The sequence below is a fragment of the Staurois parvus genome, unplaced genomic scaffold (genome assembly GCF_062004578.1).
Source record: "Staurois parvus isolate SC_StPar_1 unplaced genomic scaffold, SC_StPar_1.0 ptg001352l, whole genome shotgun sequence".
Lineage (NCBI taxonomy): Eukaryota > Metazoa > Chordata > Amphibia > Anura > Ranidae > Staurois > Staurois parvus.
The window spans coordinates 75,498-97,681 of record NW_028319148.1 but is presented as its reverse complement, the minus strand read 5'-3'; the positions used below and the strand labels follow the sequence as shown (position 1 = coordinate 97,681).

General features: G+C 46.2%; 4 non-coding genes across 4 annotated transcripts; all 4 read right to left on the bottom strand.

Moving 5' to 3' along the window:
• Positions 1–2,357: 2,357 nt before the first annotated feature.
• On the bottom strand, positions 2,358–2,428 carry TRNAG-GCC (transfer RNA glycine (anticodon GCC)). Its single transcript has one exon. It is a non-coding gene; the product is annotated as a tRNA-Gly (tRNA).
• A 2,664-nt stretch (positions 2,429–5,092) lies between these two features.
• On the bottom strand, positions 5,093–5,163 carry TRNAG-GCC (transfer RNA glycine (anticodon GCC)). The gene has a single exon. It is a non-coding gene; the product is annotated as a tRNA-Gly (tRNA).
• Positions 5,164–7,543: 2,380 nt separating this feature from the next.
• On the bottom strand, positions 7,544–7,614 carry TRNAG-GCC (transfer RNA glycine (anticodon GCC)). Its single transcript has one exon. It is a non-coding gene; the product is annotated as a tRNA-Gly (tRNA).
• Positions 7,615–15,364: 7,750 nt separating this feature from the next.
• TRNAT-AGU (transfer RNA threonine (anticodon AGU)) lies at positions 15,365–15,438 on the bottom strand. Its single transcript has one exon. It is a non-coding gene; the product is annotated as a tRNA-Thr (tRNA).
• Between the last annotated feature and the right edge of the window lie 6,746 nt (positions 15,439–22,184).

Below are 22,184 nucleotides of genomic sequence, written 5' to 3'. Positions count from 1 at the left end.
AATACTGAATGCGCCAAAATGCAATTAGCACTTGAGTGTTCATTCATTCCATTTGCCAGAATAAATGAATATAGTGAGAGGGAGAGAGAAGGAGAAAGAGAGGGAAGAGAGAGAGGGGAGAGAGAGAGGAAAGAGTGAGAGGGAAGAGTGAGGGAAATTTGAGAGGGAAGAGAGAGAGGGAAGAGAGAGAGGGGAGAGGGAAGAGTGAGAGGGAAGAGAGAGAGGGAAGAGTGAGAGGGAAGAGTGAGAGGGAGAGAGAGGGAAATTTGAGAGGGAAGAGTGAGAGGGAAGAGAGAGAGGGAGAGGGGAGAGTGAGAGGGAGAGAGAGAGAGAGGGAAAAGTGAGAGGGAAGAGAGATAGTGTAGAGTGAGAGGGAAGAGAGAGAGGGAAGAGTGAGTGGGAAGAGTGAGAGGGATAGAGAGGGAAGAGTGAGAGGGAGGAGTGAGAGGGAGGAGTGAGAGGGAAGAGAGAGAGGGAAGAGAGAGAGGGAAGAGTGAGAAGGAGGAGTGAGAGGGGACAGTGAGATGGATAGAGAGGGAAGAGTGAGAGGGAGGAGTGAGAGGGAAGAGAGAGAGGGAAGAGAGAGAGGGAAGAGTGAGAGGGAGGAGTGAGAGGGAGGAGTGAGAGGGATAGAGAGGGAAGAGTGAGAGGAAAGAGAGAGAGGAAAGAGTGAGGTAGAGAGAGGGAAGAGTGAGAGGGAAGAGTGAGAGGGAAGAGAGAGAGGGAAGAGAGAGAGAGGAAAGAGTGAGAGGTAGAGAGAGGGAAGAGGGAGAGAGGGAAGAGAGAGGGAAGGGGGAGAGAGAGAATCATATACACAAACACACTCATTGAACTCTCTCGCTCTCTCATTGGGGGGCGCACAATGTTTGTGTTGCCTAGGACAGCACATAACCTAAATACACCACTGCGCAGGTGCATGAGATTCTGAGTGAACAGTTTTAGTAAATAAACCCCACTCTGTGTGTCTATTGTTGAGGTTTACATGAGGAAAACCAGTTAATCCCAAAGGGTTAAATTACTTTTTCTTGCCACTATAAATGTTTTGTCTCAACCCTCTAACTGCCACTTTTGCTGGGCAGCTTGATCTGTTAAAGGAAGCTGTAAAGTAACAGACATTCTGGCCAGATCACCAGGTGAAAATTATGGAGAAAAGCCTAAAATAGAAAACAGAAAATGTTGGGTTTGGGGTTTAAAACAGCTTTAATTTCAGTGCTGGCCATGATGACCAGAAGCCCTGATTGCTCTTGTTACACCATTGGACAAAAACAGAAAAACTGGGCAAAACAAAAACAAAACATTTATCTAGCAGAAGCTGGTATGAATGTTATTCCATCACTGGCAGAGGACCACACAATACATACCAAAGGGCCACATACGCCCCTAGGGCCAGGCACTGGGGAATTAGATGAACACAATCAGCCAATATTCCTATGGACCGTCTGTTTCTATGGACATGCATCCAATGCACCCTAAAGTACCGAAATTTGGATGTGACCCTTTTTTCAGAACACAACTCCATTCTACACACTACTGTGTGTTGATTTATTGCATTCAAAATGTATGGCACCCCCCAAAAAAAATAATGCATGCCATGTACTTTGCTTTGCATTCCCGTAGCGCATGTGATAGCTCACTCCTTCCCACAATGCATTAGTGCAACTGGGCGCTAGATTAATGCCACAACAAAGACATTTTGTTTCTATCAAGCTAAACAAGTAAATTTTAATACGTCTTGTCATGTTTCATATGACTGTCATATGCCTTTAAGTGTTCTCTGTATTTTGTCTCTGCTCCTCCCTTTCCTCTGGATTAGTTCATGCTGTATAGATAGCTCCACCCTTTTGTTCATTTTTCCCAGTAATGCACCTCAGCTTCAAACCTCATGTCATGAAGCAGATCACATTATGATCTTTTGACCTATCCGATGTCCGTTGTTGTAAGAGTCTCTCAGTTTATGAAATAGACTTCACAAGATCTACAAGGTATCATCTGGATCGAGTCACTGCCTGTGTTATTCACCTAAGATTGGAGTTATCGCTATCTCATCATAACTGTAAGTTACAGAGATCACACTTTCAATGCTTAGATTGGAGAGACAGAACATGGCTTCTATTATGAAAGAATACTTACAAATATATAATAGCAGCAGCTGTAGAAAGTTAGCAAAGTGAATAGACCACCACTGGGTGTTTATTGAATGTTTATTGTTGATGTTGTCCAATGAATACCACGAGGACCAGAATGTTTATTAGAAAGCACTGTTCTAAATAAAAACAAAAAAAAAACCTTTGAGATAAACCTTTTTTTAATTTCATAGCTTAAGTTTTGGATTGATTAGTCCAAGATGCAAAACACATTGCATTGGCCGGGAATCGAACCCGGGCCTCCCGCGTGGCAGGCGAGAATTCTACCACTGAACCACCAATGCATTTCTGTGGGCCAGGGCTGAACAGTATAAAATTAGATAGTATATTCAGTATACAGTCCTGCTGTATGTGCAAATTTCTCAGATTCTTAGGCTTCATGCACACTGGATGTACAAGAAAAAATGCTTTTACAGGCATTTGACATTTATTTTTATCAGCCTCTAAATGCGCCTCTATGTTAGTATGTTTATGGCCATGCACCCCTAGGAATTTACAGGCGTATTAGAAGAGGAATGTATGGAGGTTGAAAAAAAACACAACACCAGAAAAAATACTGAATGCGCCAAAATGCAATTAGCACTTGAGTGTTCATTCATTCCATTTGCCAGAATAAATGAATATAGTGAGAGGGAGAGAGAAGGAGAAAGAGAGGGAAGAGAGAGAGGGGAGAGAGAGAGGAAAGAGTGAGAGGGAAGAGTGAGGGAAATTTGAGAGGGAAGAGAGAGAGGGAAGAGAGAGAGGGGAGAGGGAAGAGTGAGAGGGAAGAGAGAGAGGGAAGAGTGAGAGGGAAGAGTGAGAGGGAGAGAGAGGGAAATTTGAGAGGGAAATTTGAGAGGGAAGAGTGAGAGGGAAGAGAGAGAGGGAGAGGGGAGAGTGAGAGGGAGAGAGAGAGAGAGAGAGGGAAAAGTGAGAGGGAAGAGAGATAGTGTAGAGTGAGAGGGAAGAGAGAGAGGGAAGAGTGAGTGGGAAGAGTGAGAGGGATAGAGAGGGAAGAGTGAGAGGGAGGAGTGAGAGGGAGGAGTGAGAGGGAAGAGAGAGAGGGAAGAGAGAGAGGGAAGAGTGAGAGGGAGGAGTGAGAGGGGACAGTGAGATGGATAGAGAGGGAAGAGTGAGAGGGAGGAGTGAGAGGGAAGAGAGAGAGGGAAGAGAGAGAGGGAAGAGTGAGAGGGAGGAGTGAGAGGGAGGAGTGAGAGGGGAGAGTGAGAGGGATAGAGAGGGAAGAGTGAGAGGAAAGAGAGAGAGGAAAGAGTGAGGTAGAGAGAGGGAAGAGTGAGAGGGAACAGTGAGAGGGAAGAGTGAGAGGGAAGAGAGAGAGAGGAAAGAGTGAGAGGTAGAGAGAGGGAAGAGGGAGAGAGGGAAGAGAGAGGGAAGGGGGAGAGAGAGAATCATATACACAAACACACTCATTGAACTCTCTCGCTCTCTCATTGGGGGGCGCACAATGTTTGTGTTGCCTAGGACAGCACATAACCTAAATACACCACTGCGCAGGTGCATGAGATTCTGAGTGAACAGTTTTAGTAAATAAACCCCACTCTGTGTGTCTATTGTTGAGGTTTACATGAGGAAAACCAGTTAATCCCAAAGGGTTAAATTACTTTTTCTTGCCACTATAAATGTTTTGTCTCAACCCTCTAACTGCCACTTTTGCTGGGCAGCTTGATCTGTTAAAGGAAGCTGTAAAGTAACAGACATTCTGGCCAGATCACCAGGTGAAAATTATGGAGAAAAGCCTAAAATAGAAAACAGAAAATGTTGGGTTTGGGGTTTAAAACAGCTTTAATTTCAGTGCTGGCCATGATGACCAGAAGCCCTGATTGCTATTGTTACACCATTGGACAAAAACAGAAAAACTGGGCAAAACAAAAACAATACATTTAACTAGCAGAAGTTGGTATGAATGTTATTCCATCACTGGCAGAGGACCACACAATACATACCAAAGGGCCACATACGCCCCTAGGGCCAGGCACTGGGGAATTAGATGAACACAATCAGCCAATATTCCTATGGACCGTCTGTTTCTATGGACATGCATCCAATGCACCCTAAAGTACCGAAATTTGGATGTGACCCTTTTTTCAGAACACAACTCCATTCTACACACTACTGTGTGTTGATTTATTGCATTCAAAATGTATGGCACCCCCCCAAAAAAAATAATGCATGCCATGTACTTTGCTTTGCATTCCCGTAGCGCATGTGATAGCTCACTCCTTCCCACAATGCATTAGTGCAACTGGGCGCTAGATTAATGCCACAACAAAGACATTTTGTTTCTATCAAGCTAAACAAGTAAATTTTAATACGTCTTGTCATGTTTCATATGACTGTCATATGCCTTTAAGTGTTCTCTGTATTTTGTCTCTGCTCCTCCCTTTCCTCTGGATTAGTTCATGCTGTATAGATAGCTCCACCCTTTTGTTCATTTTTCCCAGTAATGCACCTCAGCTTCAAACCTCATGTCATGAAGCAGATCACATTATGATCTTTTGACCTATCCGATGTCCGTTGTTGTAAGAGTCTCTCAGTTTATGAAATAGACTTCACAAGATCTACAAGGTGTCGTCTGGATCGAGTCACTGCCTGTGTTATTCAACTAAGATTGGAGTTATCGCTATCTCATCACAACTGTAAGTTACAGAGATCACACTTTTAATGCTTAGATTGGAGAGACAGAACATGGCTTCTATTATGAAAGAATACTTACAAATATATAAAAGCAGCAGCTGTAGAAAGTTAGGAAAGTGAATAGACCACCACTGGGTGTTTATTGAAGGTTTATTGTTGATGTTGTCCAATGAATACCACGAGGACCAGAATGTTTATTAGAAAGCACTGTTCTAAAAAAAAAAATAATAGTAATACCTTTGAAATAAAAATTTTTTTATTTTCATAGCACTCTTTTAAGTTTTGGATTGATTAGTCCACGATGCAAAACACATTGCATTGGCCGGGAATCGAACCCGGGCCTCCCGCGTGGCAGGCGAGAATTCTACCACTGAACCACCAATGCATTTTTGCAAGCTGCTGCTGCTGGACAGTACAAAATTAGATAGTATATTCAGTATACAGTCCTGCTGTATGTGCAAATTTCTCAGATTCTTAGGTTTCATGCACACTGGATGTACAAGAAAAAATGCTTTTACAGGCATTTGACATTTCTTTTTCTCAGCCTCTAAATGCGCCTCTATGTTAGTATGTTTGTGGCCATGCACCCCTAGGAATTTACAGGCGTATTACAAGAGGAATGTTTGGAGGTTGAAAAAAAACACAACACCAGAAAAAATACTAAATGCACCAAAATGCAGTTAGCACTTGAGTGTTCATTCATTCCATTTGCCAGAATAAATGAATATAGTGAGAGGGAGAGAGAGGGAAGAGAGAGATGGAAAATTGAGGGAAGAGTGAGAGGGAGAAAGAGAGGGGAGAGAGAGAGGGGAGAAAGAGAGGGAAGAGTGAGAGGGAAGAGTGAGAGGGAAAATTGAGAGGGAAGAGAGAGGGAAGAGTGAGAGGGGAGAGTGAGAGGGAAGAGAGATAGTGTAGAGTGAGAGAGAAGAGAGAGAGGGAATAGTGAGAGGGATAGAAAGGGAAGAGTGAGAGGGAGGAGTGAGAGGGAGGAGTGAGAGGGAGGAGTGAGAAGGAAGAGTGAGAGGAAAGAGTGAGAGGAAAGAGTGAGAGGTAGAGAGAGGGAAGAGTGAGAGAGGAAAGAGTAAGAGGTAGTGAGAGGGAAGAGTGAGAGGGAAGAGGGAGAGGGAAGAGGGAGAGGGAGAGAGGGAAGGGGGAGAGAGGGAAGGGGGAGAGAGAGAGAGAGAATCATATACACAAACACACTCATTGAACTCTCTCTCTCTCTCATTGGGGAGTGCACAATTTTTTTGTTGCCTAGGGCAGCACATAACCTAAATACACCACTGCGCAGGTGCATGAGATTCTGAGTGAAACAGTTTTAGTAAATAAACCCCACTCTGTGTGTCTATTGTTGAGGTTTACATGAGGAAAACCAGTTAATCCCAAAGGGTTAAATTACTTTTTCTTGCCACTTTAAATGCTTTGTCAACCTTCTAACTGCCACTTTTGCTGGGCAGCTTGATCTGTTAAAGGAAGCTGTAAAGTAACAGACATTCTGGCCAGATCACCAGGTGACAATTATGGAGAAAAGCCTAAAATAGAAAAAAGAAAATGTTGGGTTTGGGGTTTAAAACAGCTTTAATTTCAGTGCTGGCCATGATGACCAGAAGCCCTGATTGCTATTGTTACACCATTGGACAAAAACAGAAAAACTGGGCAAAACAAAAACAATACATTTAACTAGCAGAAGTTGGTATGAATGTTATTCCATCACTGGCAGAGGACCACACAATACATACCAAAGGGCCACATACACCCCTAGGGCCAGGCACTGGGGAATTAGATGAACACAATCAGCCAATATTCCTATGGACCGTCTGTTTATATGGACATGCATCCAATGCACCCTAAAGTACCGAACTTTGGATGTGAACCTTTCTTCAGAACACAACTCCATTCTACACACTACTGTGTGTTGATTTATTGCATTCAAAATGTATGGCACCCCCCCAAAAAAAAATAATGCATGCCATGTACTTTGCTTTGCATTGCCGTAGCGCATGTGATAGCTCACACCTTCCCACAATGCATTAGTGCAACTGGGCGCTAGATTAATGCCACAACAAAGACATTGTTGTGGCATTAATCTAGACATTTTGTTTCTATCAAGCTAAACAAGTACATTGTAATACGTCTTGTCATGTTTCACATGACTGTCATATGCCTTTAAGTGTTCTCTGTATTTTGTCTCTGCTCCTCCCCTTCCTTTGGTTTAGTTCATGCTGTATAGATAGCCCCACCCCTTTTGTTCATTTTTCCCAGTAATGCATTTCAGCTTCAAACCTCATGTCATGAAGCAGATCACATTATGATCTTTTGACCTATCCGATGTTCATTGTTGTAAGATTCTCTCAGTTTATGGAATAAACTTCACAAGATCTACAAGGTATCATCTGGATCGAGTCACTGCCTGTGTTATTCACCTAAGATTGGAGTTATCGCTATCTCATCACAACTGTAAGTTGCAGAGATCACACTTTCAATGCTTAGATTGGAGAGACAGAACATGGCTTCTATTATGAAAGAATACTTACAAATATATAATAGCAGCAGCTGTAGAAAGTTAGCAAAGTGAATAGACCACCACTGGGTGTTTATTGAAGGTTTATTGTTGATTTTGTCCAATGAATACCATGAGGACCAGGATGTTTATTAGAAAGCACTGGTCTAAATAAAAACAAAAGAAAAACCTTTGAGATAAACCTTTTTTTAATTTCATAACACTCTTTAGTTTTGGATTGATTAGTCCAAGATGCAAAACACACTGCATTAGCCGGGAATCGAACCCGGGCCTCCCGCGTGGCAGGCGAGAATTCTACCACTGAACCACCAATGCATTTCTGTGGGCCAGGGCCGGACAGTACAAAATTAGATAGTATATTCCAGTGATGGCGAACCCGTGGCACGCGTGCCACAGCCGGCACGCCGAGCCTTATCTGTGGGCACGCCAGGAGAATCCAGCGGCGCGCTGTCTTCCCGGCTGTAGTGTGCGTGACAGCCGGGTCCCAAGTGCGCATGCACAAGAAGCAGTGCTCTTTGTGAATGGTAAGGCGGTACCTGGGACACATGACAGATCCCAGAAGCCGCCGGACCAATCACAAAGCGCAGCGCTTCTCGCGCATGCGCACTGGGCATCCGGCTGTCCGATGAGCGCCCACACTACAGAAGCCGGGAAGACAACGCGCGGCTGGATAAAGGAACAGGTAAGATAAAAAAAAAAAACTCTGCGGAAGTAAGAGCGGGTACCTGTCAAATTCAAGTACCCGCTCCCCACCTCCCCAAAGGTCAGCAGTCATCTCTGTACTGTCCGCAGTCTCTGGTCATCCCTGTGCTGTCCGCAGTCTCTGGTCATCCCTGTGCTGTCCGCAGTCTCTGGTCATCCCTGTACTGTCCGCAGTCACTGGTCATCCCTGTACTATGTCCGCAGTCTCTGGTCATCCCTGTACTGTCCGCAGTCCCTGGTCATCTCCTGTACTGTCCGCAGTCTCTGGTCATCTCCTGTACTTTCCGCAGTCTCTGGTCATCCCTGTACTGTCCGCAGTCACTGGTCATCCCTGTACTGTGTCCGCAGTCTCTGGTCATCTCCTGTACTGTGTCCACAGTCTCTGGTCATCTCCTGTACTATGTCCGCAGTCTCTGGTCATCTCCTGTACTGTGTCCGCAGTCTCTGGTCATCCCTGTACTGTGTCCGCAGTCTCTGGTCATCCCTGTACTGTCCGCAGTCTCTGGTCATCTCCTGTACTGTCCGCAGTCTCTGGTCATCTTCTGTACTGTTCGCAGTCTCTGGTCATCTCCTGTACTGTGTCCGAAGTCCCTGGTCATCTCCTGTACTGTCCGCAGTCTCTGGTCATCTCCTGTACTGTGTCCGCAGTCTCTGGTCATCCCTGTACTGTCCGCAGTCTCTGGTCATCCCTGTACTGTGTCCGCAGTCTCTGGTCATCTCCTGTACTGTCCGCAGTCTCTGGTCATCTTCTGTACTGTTCGCAGTCTCTGGTCATCTCCTGTACTGTGTCCGCAGTCTCTGGTCATCTCCTGTACTGTGTCCGCAGTCTCTGGTCATCTCCTGTACTGTCCGCAGTCTCTGGTCATCTCCTGTACTGTCCGCAGTCTCTGGTCATCCCTGTACTGTGTCCGCAGTCTCTGGTCATCTCCTGTACTGTGTCCGCAGTCTCTGGTCATCCCAGTACTGTGTCTGCAGTCTCTGGTCATCCCTGTACTGTCCGCAGTCTCTGGTCATCCCTGTACTGTCCGCAGTCTCTGGTCATCTCCTGTACTGTTTGCAGTCTCTGGTCATCTCCTGTACTGTGTCCGCAGTCTCTGGTCATCCCTGTACTGTCCGCAGTCTCTGGTCATCTCCTGTACTGTTTGCAGTCTTTGGTCATCTCCTGTACTGTGTCCGCAGTCTATGGTCATCTCCTGTACTGTCCGCAGTCTCTGGTCATCCCTGTACTGTGTCCGCAGTCTCTGGTCATCCCTGTACTGTGTCTGCAGTCTCTGGTCATCCCTGTACTGTGTCCGCAGTCTCTGGTCATCTTCTGTACTGTTCGCAGTCTGTGGTCATCTCCTGTACTGTGTCCGCAGTCTCTGGTCATCTCCTGTACTGTGTCCGCAGTCTCTGGTCATCTCCTGTACTGTCCGCAGTCTCTGGTCATCTCCTGTACTGTCCGCAGTCTCTGGTCATCCCTGTACTGTGTCCGCAGTCTCTGGTCATCTCCTGTACTGTGTCCGCAGTCTCTGGTCATCCCAGTACTGTGTCCGCAGTCTCTGGTCATCCCTGTACTGTCCGCAGTCTCTGGTCATCCCTGTACTGTCCGCAGTCTCTGGTCATCTCCTGTACTGTTTGCAGTCTCTGGTCATCTCCTGTACTGTGTCCGCAGTCTCTGGTCATCCCTGTACTGTCCGCAGTCTCTGGTCATCTCCTGTACTGTTTGCAGTCTCTGGTCATCTCCTGTACTGTGTCCGCAGTCTCTGGTCATCTCCTGTACTGTGTCCGCAGTCTCTGGTCATCTCCTGTACTGTCCGCAGTCTCTGGTCATCCCTGTACTGTGTCCGCAGTCTCTGGTCATCCCTGTACTGTGTCCGCAGTCTCTGGTCATCCCTGTACTGTCCGCAATCTCTGGTCATCTCCTGTACTGTCCGCAGGCTCTGGTCATCCCTGTACTGTGTCCGCAGTCTCTGGTCATCTCCTGTACTGTGTCCGCAGTCTCTGGTCATCTCCTGTACTGTCCGCAGTCTCTGGTCATCCCTGTACTGTGTCCGCAGTCTCTGGTCATCTCCTGTACTGTCCGCAGTCTCTGGTCATCTCCTGTACTGTGTCCGCAGTCTCTGGTCATCCCTGTACTGTGTCCGCAGTCTCTGGTCATCCCTGTACTGTGTCCGCAGTCTCTGGTCATCTCCTGTACTGTGTCCGCAGTCTCTGGTCATCCCTGTACTGTCCGCAGTCTCTGGTCATCTCCTGTACTGTGTCCGCAGTCTCTGGTCATCCCTGTACTGTGTCCGCAGTCTCTGGTCATCCCTGTACTGTCCGCAGTCTCTGGTCATCTCCTGTACTGTGTCCGCAGTCTCTGGTCATCCCTGTACTGTCCGCAGTCTCTGGTCATCTTCTGTACTGTTCGCAGTCTCTGGTCATCTCCTGTACTGTGTCCGCAGTCTCTGGTCATCTCCTGTACTGTGTCCGCAGTCTCTGGTCATCTCCTGTACTGTGTCCGCAGTCTCTGGTCATCCCTGTACTGTCCGCAGTCTCTGGTCATCTCCTGTACTGTGTCCGCAGTCTCTGGTCATCTCCTGTACTGTCCGCAGTCTCTGGTCATCCCTGTACTGTCCGCAGTCTCTGGTCATCCCTGTACTGTGTCCGCAGTCTCTGGTCATCTCCTGTACTGTCCGCAGTCTCTGGTCATCCCTGTACTGTCCGCAGTCTCTGGTCATCTCCTGTACTGTGTCTGCAGTCTCTGGTCATCTCCTGTACTGTGTCCGCAGTCTCTGGTCATCTCCTGTACTGTGTCCGCAGTCTCTGGTCATCTCCTGTACTGTGTCCGCAGTCTCTGGTCATCTCCTGTACTGTGTCTGCAGTCTCTGGTCATCCCTGTACTGTGTCCGCAGTCTCTGGACATCCCTGTACTGTGTCCGCAGTCTCTGGTCATCCCTGTACTGTGTCCGCAGTCTCTGGTCATCTCCTGTACTGTGTCCGCAGTCTCTGGTCATCCCTGTACTGTGTCCGCAGTCTCTGGTCATCCCTGTACTGTTAATTAGTTTGCACTACTGTACGAGTTGTTTTTTCTAAACCAAAAGCTCGATATTCAGGTTTCATTGCAGTGTTGGCACTTTGAAAGAAATAAGTTGGTTTTGGGTTGCAGTTTGGGCACTCGGGATCAAAAAGGTTCGCCATCACTGGTATATTCAGTATACCGAAAATATCGAAATAATATCCTATATTGTTTTTTTATTATTGTACAGTATTTATAAAGCGCCGATAGTTCGCTCAGCGCTGTACATTACAAAGGGGGACAGAACATGTGACAGAACAATACCAATACAATGCAGAACATGAGGGGATCGAGGGCCCTGCTCTTTCGAGCTTACAATCTAGAAGATTATAAAATATTAATGCAGTGCTTAAACTCAAACAAATAGTTTTTAAAATATATAAACACATGAAAAGTCCAGATAATTCAGTCCTTTTTTGTGATCACCACGTGAAGTTAATTCATGGAATATAAATATGATGATGAATTAACTTCACGTGGACTGAATTATTTGGACTTTTCATGCGTTTATATATGCGCCAAAATGCAATTAGCACTTGAGTGTTCATTAATTACATTGGCCAGAATACATGAATATTCCGGCCAAGGGAATGAATGAACACCCAAACAGGGGCGGACTGACCATTTGGAAACTCGGGCACTGCCTGAGGGCCCGGGGTCAGTAGGGGGCCCCATGAGATGCCCCTGGTACCTTTCATAGGCTTTTTTGAGTTTGGGCAAGGACACAGGGGACCCATGATCCCCTACTGCCCGGGGGCCCCATGGGTTGTCAGTCCGCCCCTGCACCCAAATGTTCGATGTGCCTAAACACACCTAAACATGTTTGCAAAATCAGGCTTTAGGCACATTTTTTAAGCTGCTTTTTTTCTTCCCAGGAGCAAAGGAGAGGAAAAAAAAAGTCCTGTATGCATAAGGCCTTGGGCTCATGTACACTGCAGCTGATAAACTCACGTTTAGGAGCTGTTCAGCGTTTTTTTCAGCAGCCCCTGAACTCTCCCTAATGTTTTCCTCTGTGTCCATGTACACATCGTCCTTTACAGTCGTTTACAGGCAGTTGAGTTTACAGTCATATTTTTTTAACTCACCAAACTTGCGTTCAGGAGTAGCTTTTATCAAACTCCAAAAGCTTGTAAATGCAGCTAACCGCGTTTATAAGCGTTTGCATTTGGAAAATGTTTTTAACTCTTCCATTTCCAGATGGTGTCCAGAGCCTTTTTTCATCATGAAAAATGCATGCGAAACGTTTTCCCGGTACTCAGATGGACCCGGTACACCGTACTTTGAGGTTTCGCATGAAAGAAAATATGTTAGACGCTGCTGCAATAATTTCTGCACAGAAATGAGCCGGAACATCCAAACACCACAAAAAAAGAAAAAAAAGACAGCCAATCTCAACAAATACTGCTCTCTCTGCTTCTGCTCTCTCTATTTCTCTCAAAATGTCTGATATAGTTAATTTTTTACTGTTTTTCAGTGCATTCGGGGCATTTTGGAAGGTCTCCTGAGGTTATCTTTAAAAAACGCTTCTAAACGCAAACGCTCGTAAACGCGGTTTGCAAACACAGCTAAACAGACGTTTTTTAACCTACATTTTCCAGCAGTCAGTTTCCATCATTCAGAAGTGTCCCGTGTACATGGAGCCTTATTCTGCTTCTTGAGTCTGTTGTCCACACAGATCTGGCCCCTGCATTGTGCAGCAATGATTGTTCAGGCTCCGTTCACACTGGTGCCACCCTCAAGTTGCGCAATTTCCAGTGCGACTTTGCAGTGCAGCTTTCATGCGAATTCATTGTGACTGATTACACTCTATGGCATTCAGGTCGCAAGAAAGTCACATAAAAGTAATGCAGGAACTTTTTTTAAAGACACTGCGACTTTAGTTGCATAAATTGGAAGAGGTGCCATTGAAATAAATGGGTTCCGACTTGTCATGCGAATTTACATGTTGCAAGTTGCATGGCAAGTCGCACAAGTGAGAACGGAGCCTCATTCAGGAATGCCCATAAATTGGGCTTAAGGATGGGGTGGAGCTACAATCAGCCATAACATAAATAGGAAATAGTTCCGAAACGTGAATGCTGTTTGCATTCGATCTCCTTTGATATGAAGGTGGCACTAAACGATAATCCTTATTCTCCCAAAATAATTCATACATATCTGCTTTTCAAAAGTTCAAAGGTTCAAAAGGCTCAAGGTTTTAGAATACATGAAGGTAAAAAACCTTCTGTGTGTAGCAGCCCCTCAAGACCCCACTCCCCCAATCCTTACCTGAGCCCTCTCCGATCCAGCGCTAGCCCCGGCTGTATGGGGACTCTCCCTACTCATTGGATGAGACAGCAGCATGAGCCCATTGCCTCCCACTGCTGTCAGTGAGCCAATGAGAAGAGAGCGGGGATCTTATGGACACATAGAGCAGTGGCACTGGAGCGTACACACAAGCCATCAAGACCTCCCCAATTCCTTTTGCAGAGGTCTCCAAACTGCGGTCTGAGGGCCGGATGTGGCCCTTTGCTTCGCTTGGGGCACTATTCCTCCCACTGAGACCAACAATGGGGCAGTGCCAGGGGCGTATTTACCACAAGGCAAACAAGGCATTTGCCTAGGGCGGCATCTTTCAGGGGGGCAGCAGCATTGTTCAACCCTGAGGCCCTGTTTATTCTCATTGCTGCTGGGACCAGGACATTTTATATCGTCTTTGGCCCTAATGCGGCCCTCCTAAAGTCGGAAGGACGCAGTGGTGCCCCCAATCCACCAAGACCTCCCAAGGTCCTATTGCAGAGGTCTCCAAACTGAGGCCAGAGGGCCGGATGTGGCCCTGTGCTTCTCTTGGGGCACTATTCCTCCCACTGAGACCAACAATGGGGCAGTACTTCTTCCCACGAAACCAATGATGGTGTACTATTCTTCCCACTAATGCCAATGGTGGGGCACTACTTCTCCTACTGACCAACAACCCTGAGGCCATGTTTATTCTCATTGATGCTGGGACCGGGACATTTTATATCATCATTGGCCCTAATCTGGCCCTCCTAAAGTCTGAAGGATGCAGTGGTGCCCCCAATCCACCAAGACCTCCCCAGGTCCTATTGCAGAGGTCTCCAAACCGAGGCCAGAGGGCCGGATGTGGCCCTTTGCTACCCTTGGGCACTATTCCTCCCACTGAGACCAACAATGGGGCAGTACCAGGGGCGTATTTACCACAAGGCAAACAAGGAATTTGCCTAGGGCAGCATCTTTCAGGGGGGCAGCAGCATTCTTCAGGGGGGCAGCTCTGCCCCCTTAAAGAAGGGATGAAAGGAGAGACACAAGCAGCACGGGGACCAGGTGGGATCTGAGAGAGGCTGCGGGATGCTTGATGGTGTATGCAGAGCCCGACTCTTGTTCTCGGGGATGTCCGGAGCTGTGAAAGTGAGTGTCTTCTCTCTCATCGGGGGGGGGTTGCTAGGGTATGGGGGAGATGGTAGTGGAAGGCTCTCTCTGGTGGGGGGGGGCTGGGGTGTTGTTGGTCAATGTCAGGCACTCTTCGTGGGGGGGGGGGTGTTGGTCACTGTCAGGGTCTCCTGTGGGGGCCAATTTTTGTGTTGCCTAGGCCAGCACAAAATCTAAATACACCACTGGGCAGTACTTCTTCCCATGAAACCAATGATGGTGTACTATTCTTCCCACTAATACCAATGGTGGGGCATTACTCCTCCTCCTACTGACCAACAACCCTGAAGCCATGTGTATTCTCATTGATGCTGGGACCAGGACATTTTATATCATCATTGGTCCAAATCCAGCCCTCTAACCATTGGTATTAGCCCTCCTAAAGTCTGAAGGACACAGTGGTGCCCCCAATCCACCAAGACCTCCCCAGGTCCTATTGCAGAGGTCTCCAAACCGAGGCCAGAGGGCCGGATGCGGTGCTTTGCTACCCTTGGGTCATTATTCCTTCCACTGAGACCAACAATGGGGCAGTAATTCTTCCCATGAAACCAATGATGGTGTACTATTCTTCCCACTAATACCAATGGTGGGGCACTACTCCTCCTACAACTGACCAACAACCCTGAAGACATGTTTATTCTCATTGATGTTGGGACCAGAACATTTTCTATCAGCACTGGCCCTAATCCAGCCCTCTTAAAGTCTGAAGGACAGTATACTGGCCCTTTGAAAAGTTTGGAGACCCCTGTCCTATTGGGGCGCAACTCCTCTTCCTATCACTTGTTCATGGTCACAGCAATATTGTAAGGATGGGCAAATGGCAAAATCTTCTGGTATGCTTAATATGTTTCTCTTTTTGATAGATTTGTTATTAAGAAGATGTATAAAAGCATTAGGCACTGCTGAGATTCGAACTCAGGATCTCCTGTTTACTAGACAGGCGCTTTAACCAACTAAGCCACAGCGCCTCACACTGCAGAGGTGGTCATGTGGTCATTTAATCCATGGTGTACATACCAATGATAACTACATGTTCAAGTGCCGTGATGTTCTATGCTCCATGTTTAGGCTAGGTTCACATATGTGCGGGTGGTGCCGCTGCGGAGCCTCACAAAAATATGCAGAAGAATTCAGATCCGCTGGCGGGTGCCATTAATTCTATTGACACACCGCCGCACTGGAAATCGCAACCACACTAGGAACCGAGGTTCCTGTGCGGGCTGCGGTTTCCAAAGATGTGCAGGGACTTCTTCCCTGCGTGTCCCAGGGCACGGGAGTCCATTCAAATGACGTGGCCCGCAGGAACGCACATATGTGAACCGGGGGTTACTGTGATTTTAACCACCTCCCATCTGGACGTTATATATAAACGGCCAGACGGTGGCAGTGCAGGGTCGGGTGGCCATTTATAAGTGATCTCCCTGCACCCTGCTTGTGCGTGCTTCCTGGGAGCGCGCAGCACCGCGATCCGGTGCCGTCTGTGTCCTCCGGACACAGTGGAACACCGATCGTCGAACAGGACCTCTGTACGAGATCTCAATCATGTGATCACTGATTGGCCAATCAGTGATCACATGCAGAGTAGTAAGCAATGATGTCACTTCTGACATCATTGCTTACTACGTATGAAATCTGTGAATGATCACAGAGGTCACATGGTACAGGGCTATTCACAACAGCCTTGTACCATGTGACAAGCTGTGACCAATCACAGCTCACTCAGTAGTTCTCAATGGCTGCAAGAATGCAGCTAGAGAGAAAGAGAAATGATTGCTTTTACAGCCTTTATGGGTGTAAAAGCAATCAGTGTAAAAAAAAAAAAAAAAATCTTCATCACCCCCCACAAGTAGTACAGTGTCACTGTACTGCTAGGGTGACAGTATGTAAAAAAATAAATAAATAATAAATAATATAAAAAAATAAAACAAATGTAAAATAAAATGTTTAAAAATTATAATTTTTGGTTATAACTAATTTGGGTTATTTTTTTTTACTAAAAATATAACAGAATAAATTTTGGCCAAGATTTATGATGAAATATTATTTATTTGCAAAATTGTATAAGAAAAACACTTTTTCAACATTTTTGGATGTTTAATTTACATAGCCAAAAAAATAAAAAATCCCAGCGGTGAATAAATACCACCAAAATAAAGCTTTATCTGTCTCAAAAAAATGCTACAAAATTCATATGGGTACAGTGTTGCATGACCGCGCAATTGTCATTCAAAGTGTGATAGCACTAAAAGCTGAAAATTGGCCTGGGGGGGAAGGGGGTGAAAGTGTCCGGTCTGGAAGTGGTTAAAGAGTTTCTTTGTGTCAAACTGGCAGCAGGATGGGGACTTTGAAACAAAATCAAGTTCAGATGAGCGCTTCTCTGCCATTCACAGAAAGTGTTGTATTCTATTAAAGAAAACAAAGCTTCTTCTGTTTCGCTGAGACGGTGGCCGTGACAACATCTGCTCACTCCTCCACTCCAGCCAATAAGAGGAAGCTTTGTATTCAAATGATATTTCCCTGCTGGCCTCATTTTTATTTTAAAAAAGTCACACAGATCCCTCTAAAGGTCTCCTAACATCCATAGCAGACATAGTGGGGTCAATTCACAAAGAGATAAATACTGCAGTAATTATTGCCGTAAAATAACTCATGCAGTATTTATTTCAAAAATCGCCAATTCACAAAAACAATACCTTTTTAACAAATTCATTAAAATATTTATTTTGCAAAATTTAGCACTTGGATATGAAGATATAGGGGTTGATTTACTAACACTGAGGAATACAAAATCTGGTGCAGCTCTGCACAGAAACCAATCAGCTTCCAGGTTTTATTGTCAAAGCTTCATTTAACAAGCTGAAGTTAGAAGCTGATTGGCTCCCATGCACAGCTGCACCAGATTCTGAGTGCTCCAGTTTTAGTAAATCCCCCCCCATATTGTTTACCAAAGATTTCTTCTTACATTTTCACTAGTAAACTTTGATTCACAAACTTCACTTAACCATCACTGCAACCCCAACCTCCGCCATATTGTTTTTTTCCCTTTTCCCCCTTTGTTTATGTCATCTCCTCATCTCACACTATTATAGTGGATATTTTGCACTGTGATGTGAAAATTTAATTAAAAGAAATTTATTGAAAAACAAAAAACGTAACCATGAGCTTCATCTGAAAGCAGTAATTTGTTTTACTCCTGGCATTCCTCCTGCAGATCATTAAATGTGTGTCCTCTGCTGTCTCTGGGAATTCTTCTGTGTGTCTCATTCTGGGAGTTATAGACCTGTAGATGAGACATCAAAGACTCTAGAGGTGTCAAAAACAATGGTAGACAGCATGGTGGAGGTGGCACCTCTCTCCCTTAACTACAAACCTTCTTGACCATCACAGGACAATAAATGAAGGGGACATTGGCTCACTTTTTTGGCAGTTGTGTGTTAATTCCTCTGAGAAATTCTCAACTCTAGAGTTCTCATGGTTTTGGCTCCAACTGCTCTGGTGGTCACACTTGGCAGAGATATGGAGAGGTGTCACAAGAGTAATGAAGAGAAAGAAATAAACATTACAATTGTCCTAGCACACTTTCCACCCTAGTGCTGATAGCAATGTTCTACAATTGTCCTAGCACACTTTCCACACTAGTGCTGATAACAATGTTCTACATTTGTCCTAGCACACTTTCCTCCCTAGTGCTGATAGCAATGTTCTACAATTGTCCTAGCACACTTTCCACCCTAGTGCTGATAGCAATGTTCTACAATTGTCCTAGCACACGTTCCTCCCTAGTGCTGATAGCAATGTTCTACAATTGTCCTAGCACACTTTCAACCCTAGAGCTGATAGCAATGTTCTACAATTGTCCTAGCACATGTTCCTCTTTGGTGCTGATAGCAATGTTCTACAATTGTCCTAGCACACTTTCCACCCTAGAGCTGATAGCAATGTTCTACAATTGCCCTAGCACACGTTCCTCCTTGGTGCTGATAGCAATGTTCTACAATTGCCCTAGCACACGTTCCTCCTTGGTGCTGATAGCAATGTTCTACAATTGTCCTAGCACACGTTCCTCCTTGGTGCTGATAGCAATGTTCTACAATTGTCCTAGCACACGTTCCTCCTTGGTGCTGATAGCAATGTTCTACATTTGTCCTAGCACATGTTCCTCCTTGGTGCTGATAGCAATGTTCTACATTTGTCCTAGCACACTTTCCACACTAGTGGTGATAGCAATGTTCTACAATTGTCCTAGCACACGTTCCTCCTTGGTGCTGATAGCAATGTTCTACATTTGTCCTAGCACACGTTCCTCCTTGGTGCTGATAGCAATGTTCTACATTTGTCCTAGCACACTTTCCACACTAGTGGTGATAACAATGTTCTACATTTGTCCTAGCACACTTTCCTCCCTAGTGGTGATAGCAATGTTCTACAATTGTCCTAGCACACTTTCCACCCTAGTGCTGATAGCAATGTTCTACAATTGTCCTAGCACACTTTCCCCCTTACATTGGTGGTCAGTGTAGTTCCCCCTTACATTGGTGGTTAGTGTAGTTCCCCATTACATTGGTGGTCAGTGTAGCTCCCCCTTACATTGGTGGTCAGTGTAGTGTTCCCATACATTGGTGGTCAGTGTAGTTCCCCCTTACATTGGTGGTCAGTGTAGTTCCCTCTTACATTGGTGGTTAGTGTAGTTCCCCCTTACATTGGTGTTTAGTGTAGTTCCCCCTTACATTGGTGTTCAGTGTAGTGTTCCCATACATTGGTGGTCAGTGTAGTTCCCCCTTACATTGGTGTTCAGTTTAGTTCTCCCTTACATTGGTGGTCAGTGTAGTTCCCCCTTACATTGGTGGTCAGTGTAGTTTCCCCTTACATTGGTGGTCAGTGTAGTTCTCCCTCACATTGGTGGTCGGTGTAGTTCCCCCTTAGATTGGTGTTCAGTGTAGCTCCCCTTTACATTGGTGGTCAGTGTAGTTCCCCCTTACATTGGTGGTCAGTGTAGTTCCCCCTTACATTGGTGGTCAGTGTAGCGCTCTCTTACATTGTTAATTAGCGTAGTTCTCCTTTACACTGGTGATCAGTGTAGTTCCCCCTTACATTGGTGTTTAGTGTAGCTCTCTCTTACATTGTTAGCGTAGTTCTCCTTTACACTGGTGATCAGTGACGTACTCCCTAACAATGTGGTCAGTGTAGTGTCTCCTTATAGTTTTTAAAAGAGAAGTATGACCAAAGCTTTTTTAGTCATAATTCTCTTGTGGGTCACCGGAGTGTACTTACTTTTGTTCTCATGTGATCCAGAGTCAGCTAATAACAGGCTATTGCCCACTCTCAGCTGAGGATCCTTCAGCTGGAAGGATCTCAACAACATTGTCGGGATTCACCCGGCTGCCTGGTTGGCAGCTGGCTCCTCCTCTCAGCATGCAGCTGAGAGCTGGAGCCAGCTGCGCCCCTCCCTCTCCAGCCAGGCACTCCAGTTTGAGCAATTTTTCAATTTGAGCTCTCTTCCGATCCTGCAACGTGACCAGGGCCTTGCCTTCCTTATGTACAATGCAGAATCTGCCAGTTCTGCATTCTTTATGATGACATTGGAGATGGGGTGACAGCCGCACAAATAGTAAGGAGTAAGGGTTTTGTAGAACCAGTTGTATGGTGGGGAGGAAGAATGTGAGAATGAGGCATAAGATAATTTATTTTCTTCTCCTTCCCCTTCCCCCACCGGAATAAATGATCATTAAAGCAGAACTCCAGGAAAATCTAAAACTCACCCTTGGAGGGGTGAGGGGACAGATTTGTGCTGGGAGGAGGGATTTGATGGGGGAAATATGTGTTGGAAGGGGTGGAGGGGGCAGATTTCTGCTGGGAGAGGGAATTTGGGTAGTCGAAAAGGATTAGTGCTGGGAGGGGGGATTTGGAGGGGGGAATATGTGTTGGAAGGGGGAGGGGACAGATTTGTGTCGGGAGGGGAGATTTGGGGAGTAGAAAAGGATTTGTGCTGGGAGAGGAAATTTGGGGAGTTGAAAAGGATTTGTGCTTGGAGGGGGGATTTGGAATGGGGGAATATGTGTTGGAAGGGGGAGGGGACAGATTTGTGCTGGGAGGGGAGATTTAGGGAGTAGAAAAGGATTTGTGCTGGGAAAGGGATTTGTGTTAGAAGGGGCAGAGGATTTGTGGTAGAAGAAGATTTATGCTGAGAGAGGGAATTTGGGGAGTAGAAAAAGAATTTATGCTGGGAGGGGGAATTTGGAGGGGGGGATATGTGTTGGAAGGGGGAGGGGACAGATTAGTGCTGGGAGGGGAGATTTGAGGAGCAGAAAAGGATTTGCGTTGGGAGGGGGCATTTGTGTTAGAAGGGGCATAGGATTTGTGCTAGAAGAGGACTTATGTTGGAAGGGAAGATTTGGGAAGTAGAATATGATTTGTGCTGGGAGGGGGGATTTGTGTTGGAAGGGAAGAGGATTTTTGCTAGAAAAAGGAAGGGAATTTGTGATGGGAGAAGAAGTTTTTTTTCAGGTGCGGGATTTGTGCTGTCAGGGGGGGTGGGGGATATCTTCTGGGAGGAGGTTTAGGGGGGAGGAGGATTTGTACTAGATTTGGGAGGGATAGTATTTGTGTTGGGAGGGGAAGAGTATTTGCGTAGGAAAGGGGAATTGGGGAAGAAGGAGGGGAGAAGGATTTGTACTAGATGGGGCATTTGGGAGGGATAGTATCTGTGTTGGGAGGGGAAGAGTATTTGCGTAGGAATTGGAACTGGAGAAAGAGGGGAGGAGGATTTGTACTAGATGGGGTATTTGGGAGGGATAGTATTTGTGTTCAGAGGGGAAGAGAGTTTGCATTGGGAGGAAGAATTGGGGAAGAGGGAGGGGAGGAGGATTTGTACTAGATGGGGCATTTGAGAGGGATAATATTTGTGTTGGTAGGGGAAGAGGGATTGCGTGGGGAGGGGGAATTGGGGAAGAGGGAGGGGAGGAGGATTTGTACTAGGTGGGGCATTTGGAAAGGATAGCATTTGTGTTGGGAGGGGAAGAGTATTTACATAGGGAACGGGAATTGCTGAAGAGAGAGGGGAGGAGGATTTGTACTAGATGGGGCATTTGGGAGGGATAGTATTTGTGTTCAGAGGGGAAGAGGGTTTGCGTGGGGAGGGGAAATTGTGGAAGAGGGAGGGGAAGAGGATTTGTATTAGATGGGGCATTTGGGAGGGATAGTATTTGTGTTGGTAGGGGAAGAGGGTTTGCGTGGGGAGGGGGAATTGGGGAAGAGGGAGGGGAGGAGGATTTGTACTAGGTGGGGCATTTGGGAGGGATAGTATTTGTGTTGGGAGGGGAAGAGTATTTGCGTATGGAAGGGGAATTGGGGAAGAGGAAGGGGGGGATGATTTGTACTAGGTGGGGCATTTGGAAGGGATAGTATTTGTGCTGGGAGGGGAAGAATATTTGCATAGGAAAGGGGAATTGGGGAAGACGGAGGGGAGGAGGATTTGTACTAGGTGGGGCATTTGGAAGGGATAGTAATTGTGCTGGGAGGGGAAGAGTATTTGCGTATGAAAGGGGAATTGGGGAAGAGGAGGAGGATTTGTACTAGATGGGGCATTTGGGAGGGGTAATATTTGTGTTGGGAGGGGAAGAGGGTTTACGTGGGGAGGGGGAATTGAGGAAGAGGGAGGGGAGGAGGATTTGTACTAGATGGGGCATTTGGGAGGGATAGTATTTGTGTTGGGAGG